This window comes from Pundamilia nyererei, unplaced genomic scaffold (assembly GCF_000239375.1).
Source record: "Pundamilia nyererei isolate P.nyererei 1_Seehausen unplaced genomic scaffold, PunNye1.0 scaffold00364, whole genome shotgun sequence".
Classification (NCBI taxonomy): Eukaryota; Metazoa; Chordata; class Actinopteri; order Cichliformes; family Cichlidae; genus Pundamilia; species Pundamilia nyererei.
Window position 1 is genome coordinate 216,050 of NW_005187765.1, and position 6,956 is coordinate 223,005.

Below are 6,956 nucleotides of genomic sequence, written 5' to 3' on the forward strand. Positions count from 1 at the left end.
ACACACACACACACACACACACACACACACACACACACACACACACACACACACACACACACACACAGTCTATTGATTTCCTGTGTTTCTGTCCCGTGATAATTGCGTGGATTTGTCACAATGTTTCCAACTTGTTGATGCTGCGTCTCAGCCAATCAGAGCGCAGCTGCTAGATGAGTGAATGCAGCACCTCCACACGCAGCGGGGGGAGGAGGGGGAGGATGTTACTACACCTCTTTTCTTTCCCTCTCCTCGGTGTCTCCGCCTCTATTTATGGACTCGCCTTTTTTAGATAAGATTATGTTTCCTGACCCGCAGCAGCAGCAGGAGGAGGAGGAGGAGGAGCAGTGAGTTTGGGGTCAAAGTTCACTCTGAAACTGGACCTGCTATCTGCTCCTGTTCTACACCTTTACGGTCTCTTTGATTAGTTTAACAGCGAGTCATCAGTTAGTCGCATCATCGCCGTTTGAACCAATCAGCCGGTAACGTTTGCTTCTCGGCTCGTTTCCTTTGTTCCCTTTGATTCGTCAGCGAGCCGCTCCGATCGATTGGTTGGTTGATCAGCTGACTGACGCAGTTAGTCCCTGTGCAGGAAAAGTAGAGGATATCTTCAAGGTTTCATCACCTCGAAACTGCAGCTTTAAACGCCTTCAGTTATCAATCAGCTGCTGATGACCTGATCGATCACTTGTCCCGAGAATACTCAGGAAAACTGCATCTGCAGACTTTTTCTTGGTTATTTGAAACTGATGAAGACGTTGAATCAGTTTAGTCAGAGATTCATCCAGTAAAACTTCTGAGGACCAGACGAAGTCCAGTTTATGTGACTCAGAAAACACTCAGCTGTCGGTGCTTCGCTTTGTTGAGCCTGTGACAACCTGCAGCAGCAGGACGTTTCTGCATGGAGTTGGTGGAAAGTCTGTCAGCAGATGACAGTGAAAGGACTCGTTTCTGTGCGTGAAGCTGATCGTGCTAAAGTTTTAGATCCCACCTCCAAAGATGCTCAGTTTGTCCACATTAAACAGGAAGTGTGGTCAGTCGCAGCGACGACTCTGAGCTTCCTGTGGGCTCTCTCTGAGTCTTCATCGGGGTGACATCAGAGTGGGGGAGGTTTGTGACTGTTTGTATGCAGACAGAGAGGTGTGGAGGGGAGGGAAGGGTGGGGGAGGCAGACTCTTACACCTCTGGGTGGACCAAATGGCTCACCTCCCCCTGCTCCTTCACCCAAACCTGAAACGCCCTGTAAAGTGACCGGCTTCACTGTTAAAATCTTTTTATTTTGATAGGTTCACACTTCCTGTCTTTATGAGTTCAAAGTTGTAAGCTTGGCTGATAAAACCGAGCCGCAGCAGACGGTGAAGACTACACGTGGAGGAAGAGGCGAGGCTGTTTAAAAGTGTTCATGTCTTCTCTTCTTTTCTGCTTTCGAATGAAAAAGGAACAAAAACCTGCTTTTCAGCAGTTTGTTGTTCACAGCACAGAGAGAAGCCGCCTCACGTTTTATTTGATTTCCTTTCTTAATCCACACGAGAACAATGACATCAGCAGCTGCAGTCCAACAGCCCGAGTCCACCCGAGGGTCTGTGGGCAGCTGATGGTGACATTTACACAGAAGAAACTTTAATGATGTTCACGTGAATACAAACACACCCGTCTGAGCGCCCGAGAACACAAACCAAACCCTTCACGAGAACACAGCCGACGCAGGACATGATGCAAAAAGTCAGATCTGGGTGTCCCTGTAACGTGGCGGTACTTTGGCGTTCCCGTCTCATTGGTGATTTTGCATCAGCTTTATTCCTCTGGCGTCTCACTTCCTGTGTTTGTGTTTATATACGTTGCAGTTCTAGTTGTCTGGAGTGGTTTGGTTTTGCTGTCGTCATAAAATGTGACGTAGATCTCTGTGGGTCACCCAGACTCCGTAAGGAGGTGATGGAGATCTTTGATGCATTAATACCAGCAGATTAAATTGACACCCCTCCCCCGCCCAGCGGGCCTGCGCTCGTTGGTTTTTGGAGGTTTGATTCCTGGGAATGCGGCGCAGGACCAGTTCAATATGCCAGCCTTTTGTTGAAGCTGGCTGCTTTAAAGGCAAAGCTCTTTCATTAGCTTGACCTGAGCCGTCGGCGGGGAGCTTCATGCCTCTGACACATGCTCGGGTCTGAAGGCTCCACTGTCTGCTTTCCACCCAGGTCAGGTCGTGGTTCACCTGGGCCACTTTTTACCTGCACTTAACTATGACACATATAAATAATAAATCCACCTCGTGTCATTTATGTGTTACACCTGCTTACCTGCTGCTTTCATACAGCCGTGTTTAAGGTGAACCTGCCAGAGGAGGAGTCATTCATACGCCTGCATCTCAGTTTGGTTTTTCCACAATAATGCAGAATGTCATGAAGAAACCATAAAGAACGCTGACTTGAGTTTGAATCTATTTGAATCTATTTATTTAAAAGGGACAGTGCAGCTAAACATAGTTCAAGTGCAAGACATGAGACTGATGTGCCGCACAGGTTTAGAGCTGCTGCTAATTTTCAACAATTGTCCCTTGTTGGGCTCACAATCTAAATAAATCCATATTACAATAAAACGTTTTCATGAAACCAAATTACATCAAAAACAATTACAATTGATAGACAAAATTAAAATCATCAGATAAAATGACCACAACTTTGGTTTCCCTTTAACCTTCAGTGTAAAGGATCTAATGTCTGTGATCAGTTTGATATCGGTTGGAAGTGTGTTGAACGTCCTTCCTTTGGAGTTCGCCACATTTTACCGAGACAAAGGAAACTACACAGCAGGGAACCTTCTGCCTCTAAAACAAGACTTCATGTAAAAGATCATCATAGCTGATGAAGAAGCGCCGTCATTGGACGACAAACTGATGAGCTGCTCTGTGAGGCCTGAACACTGAGACGAGGAGAGGATGGGTGTCATTCGAGATGTGGGATGAATAGCACTAAAGTAGGACACACACACACACACACACACACACACACACACACACACACACACACACACACACACACACACACACACACACACACACTGATGGGAGGAGGCCATCAAATGACACACTAAACTGGGTTTAAATTTAGGTGAGCTGCAGCTACCCTACACACACACATATTTGTACACCTGTCTTTGTGGGGACGTGCAGTTAATGCCTTTGTAATCCAGGACCCCTATTTTAATGTGTTTTTAAACATGAATCTGATTGTAAGATAAAGTCAGGGCATCTCGTCTGAACCCTCAAACAGCCTCTGAAGGTGTGTCTCCGCTCACCATGGCCCACTCACACAGACCACCATCTTTATATAGCGGTGAACGCACTAAAGTTAGCCTGAGTCAATATTACAGTGGTCTGTGTTTAGCTGCTCTGCTGTCAGATGCTTCACAAGACTGATTGTTGTTCACATCGGTGTTTAAGTAAAGTCTGTTTGGCTCATTTAGAGACATTTACAGTAAATCATCATTTGTGATCAAGTTTTCAGCGTACACAACGTTCCTGCTCTGAGAGTTTACTCAGTGTTGTTTAATGAGTGAAAAGTCAGAGGGAAAGTTTCAAGTATTGATTAATTTCCTACACAAAGAGGTTAAAGGTAGTAAAAGAAATCTGTGAATGTTTGAAAGTTTTAACAGGACCCAACAAAGGAGCAGAAAGCATCATTGTCGTGTTGGACTTTCTCTCCTGATCTAAGACTTCACATCTAGTGAAAACGTGGAAACGTGTTAGTTTGTTGTAGTAAACTTTAGTTCCACGTTTTTAGGAGAGCCTGGCTTTCTGCCGGGCGTCAGCAGAGGAGCAGGCCTGAGGATATAAACGTTGAATCAGCAGAAACCGGTGTTTGTTTCAGCCGCTGCGTTTCTCTCTTACTCGACCTTGACCTGATGAGCTGTTGCAGAGGTGCGTTTGCGTAACTCTGCTTGTTTGGTGTTCCTAACCCCCCTCAAACTGTTGTCTTTAGTCACCTGTGCAGGTTTTTAACTCTCCCGGTGAAGCCGTTTTCTTTAAGCCGACCTTTCTGCGAGCAGATGTGTGAATAGTTGTCATAAAGGAGTCGGACTGTGCAGCATGAAGCAGTTTTCCCTGCAGCAGCATCCTCTCTGCTCGTGCTGAAGGACTTTTCCCTCCTCGACTATCATCTGTGTGTTTTTGGTGAAAGTTTCCTGGAAGCTCAGCAGAAGATGAACAACATCTCTGACGTTACGTAACGCTGCCTCTCTGATAATAAAGGCTTCATCGACTCGCACACACAGAAAGAGGGGAGCTATTGTTTCTCCACTTCCTCCCTCTCCTCCTCTGCTCTCCTGATGAGAGGCTGCTCCACTTCCTGTTAACCCCTTCTCTTCTCGTCTTTCTCCTCTTCCTCTTCGAGGGATGTTTGCTGTGGGTTAGCATCTAAAAACTTTTAACTGGCGTCATCTTGCTCTAATGCAAAACTGCATTCAGAAAACGTTGTTTTTAGGTTGCAGGTTAGCTTCTCTGCTGGTGTTTTTGGTATTAAAGGGAATTAGGATTGTTTTTTCTATGAACCAAGTTAATCATTGACAATAACTATCAGATGCTCTCCTGATCTGAGCTGGTAATTAGTGTAAAAGTCACAGATGTGTAGAGATTGTAAAAATGCTTTTGCCACGAGCGTCTAACAGCTAAAAACCCAGTTAGCCTGGCGTGGTGTGAGGCATGTCAATGTCCTGAGCATTCACTCTGTAGTTCTGCTAATTCAGGCAGTTTTTTGCCATTAAAAGTATCCAGATTACACTTCAGCAGCTCCTGTTTGAAGACATCCTTAAACTGTTATTTGTATCAGGCTAGTTTTGCATGTTTGGCTCTGTAAATATGAACATTTGGGGCTTTTTGTAGTTTTTAATTAAATATCGATATTTTATGGTTCTAACTGCTTGTTAAACTCTGATGTATAACCCAGTTTAAAGGCTGTTTAGCTAACTGTTCCCTATTAAAGACAGCTGAATTAGCCGTTAGCAGCTCCTGCTAGACTCGTGGATGTTGTAATTATTGCGCTTCTTCAGTTATAATTGGCACTTTTCTTCCTTACTAAGCAGCTTCATGGACGTTTACGTTCATGGACGTGAGGACGGCGTGTCCTCAGACAGCGCTCGCCCGTCTCTGTGTGCTTCACGTGTGCGCGCAGAAACTTTGGTGCTTCAAACCGCGAGCGGCCCGTCAGTCTTTGAGGCATAAAATCATAAAAGTGCAGATAAGCTGCTCCAAGCATCCTCCTCCTCCTCCTCCTCCTCCACCTCGCGCCTTTCATCTGCTCGGCCCCCACCCTCCTCTAAACGTCCTCCTCGCCCTCCTCCCTCCATCCGCCGTGACATTCTTTCACAGTCGAGGCGCTCGGACTTTGTACTCGCAGTAAATACGGCTTTATTTGCTGCGAACAGGGTGAAGGTGTGTGTGTGTGTGTGTGTGTGTGTGTGTGTGTGTGTGTGTGTGTATCAGCCATCACACACGCGCTGCAGTGGTAGTTAGCTTCACAAGCTGCTTATCAGCAAGACGCTCTCACCACACCCACACACACACACACACACACACACACACTCAGAACTGCTGGCATCCCATACAACAGGTCTGTCCTCCACCCCTCCTCCAGCCATCTATCCATCCATCAGCTCCTCTTCACTGTGAGGCAGCTCCACCCTGCAGCGCGTTCAGCAGAGCATCCAAACACATTTTTCTTCACAAACATGAGCTCGATAAAACAATCTGAGAAAACAGGAAGGACTCGCTCCTCTTCAAAATAAAACTCAGAGAAAGTCATTGGACATCTTTAAAGCGGACGGTCTTGTATCAGAGGCCAGGCTGCGTGTTGGTGCCGTCCTGTTTTACCTCTTATATTTAAGCGTCAGGTAACAGACGGGAACAGTAAAAAGGGAAAGCCTTCACAAATACCATGAAACTGAAACTGGTGAATGTAAAGGCTGAAAATCAAAGTCATTTTCTATAGAGGAAGTCATGTGATGTAGTGGAAAGCAAGCGTCTGTTGTTGCTGTCAGAGTTTGAGGAAATTGTTCGACATTTCTTTGGGTGTAAAAATGTCTCGTTGCTGAAGATGACGTGTTTCAGTCCCGAAAACAAGAGTTTCATGAATAAAGTTTATATTGAAGGAAGAAAAGGTTCCTTTAATCGTGTGACTTCTTCGTTGGTGTAAAGTTGTGAAGATAAAGGTGACCTGCAGTCCTAAAAACGAGCATTTTCTAAACTGAGTTTTGTGCTGGAAACTTCTCGGCTTGAATCTCAGCATCTGTTGGTGTAAAAGTTAAAGACAGGAAACCGTTAAACTGTTAAAAAACGAGCGTTTTCGTAGGAGACTTTTGTGTTAGCGAGAGGTAACTTTGTGTCTTAATACTGTCAAACGTGAGCCTTGTTTTTCTAACTTTGTGTGGCTGTAAGTCCTTACAGTGGTAAACATTCAGCAAAGCTGTTATTTGTTGCTGTGAGGCTGTCGTGGTGGCGACGATTTGCAGCTTTAAAGCTCTCGAAGTGTCCCACGTATCTAAAAATGAGCATTTTCTGAGTAGAGTCTGGCAGTGGAGGCAGAGTTGATGCTGTGAAAGTTAAAGTCAGAGCAGCGAGTTTAATGTTTGACCTTGTTGTTGGTGCGAGCGGCGATGATCTCTGAGCTCGCCGTCTCATGGAGGAAAGAGTTAACTGATGCAGCCTGCAGAGTCTTCCCCCTCTCTCTCTGTGCTCTGACTGCTGCTCGCTCGCCCCCCCGCTCACCTTTTCTTGCTGACTAAACAGTTTTGTCAGCTGGCTGCTGCTGAGGATTGGGGAGGAGGGGGAGGAGGGGGAGGAGGAAGAGCGCGAGCATGCAAATAACCGTGGCGGTTAAATCAACAAAGGTAGATTGAGTTTTAACCGCAATCACTACCCCGGTCACTTCAGGAAAGAGTGTGTGTGTGTGTGTGTGTGTGTGTGTGTG

General features: G+C 45.8%; 1 protein-coding gene across 3 annotated transcripts in view; it reads left to right on the forward strand.

The window, feature by feature from the left end:
- The window catches only part of LOC102212507 (ras-responsive element-binding protein 1), a 52,456-nt gene that overhangs the window by 5,747 nt on the left and 39,753 nt on the right, over window positions 1-6,956 (forward strand). The window lies entirely within an intron of this gene.